Here is a 929-nt window from a genome sequence, read left to right on the forward strand (position 1 = left end):
AAAAAAAAAAAAAAAAAAGGAGGGGATAGTGAGGCAAATGGTTACATTCAAAAAACAAAACAAAACAAATGTTTGTTGAGCGCCTCCTTAGCTGACAGGCATAAGGGAGCCCTGCTGCTTGAGTCTTAGGAAAACCTTAGGCATCATGAGAATTCACAGAGCCCTCTCCAGGACTCCCCAACACCTCCAGTCCCCAAAGCCCTTCTTCAGTGCTCTCCTGGACACTCTTACCACAGGTTTGTCTTCACAGCACACTAGAATCCTTAATGCTGGGGACCACACCTTGTTCACTTTTATATTCAGTGCCTGTCTGGCATACTGTAGGTGCTCAATTATTGTTGAATAAAGAAATTTGTGCTAGAAAAAAAAAAACCTTAGACATCAATAAATGTATTTCTTGGGAAGGAGAAATTCTCTAACTAGACTGGGTGTTTAGCTGAAGTCAGAATGCTGCCTGGGAACGCGAGTTTCTGCTCATTGGAGGTGTTCAAGCAGAAGCAGGATTAGTGCCTCATGGAGAAACTAGACTCCGAACTGAGGTATGGAATGAAGATTCAGGACTTTGATGCCAAAGAATTCACTGAAGATCAGCAAAGGGTCATAGCAGGAGCAGAAACTGCAGCTTCACACATTTGCTTCTGAACTGGCTCTCCTTGCCAAGGCCTTTCCCTTTCCAGGTGAGGAGGAACCTGCTGCCACTTGCCCCACCAGGGTCCGTTAATGAGTCCAGGCTTCCCCTACACTGATACAGCCTGAGTTTGAGCAATTCCCACAGCTTGGCAGGTGCTTGTAGGTCCTTCTCTTGCCTCCAGGGAGCCATGACGCAGCTTCACTTTCCTCAAAGATCTTCAGGGAGGCTGAGGAAGGTGCTGAATTTCCATCAGTATCACTATCTAGGGAAGAGCAAGATAATCCAGGAGAAAGAAGGC

This window comes from Otolemur garnettii, unplaced genomic scaffold, assembly GCF_000181295.1.
Source record: "Otolemur garnettii isolate 467f Iridium unplaced genomic scaffold, OtoGar3 scaffold00001, whole genome shotgun sequence".
Lineage (NCBI taxonomy): Eukaryota > Metazoa > Chordata > Mammalia > Primates > Galagidae > Otolemur > Otolemur garnettii.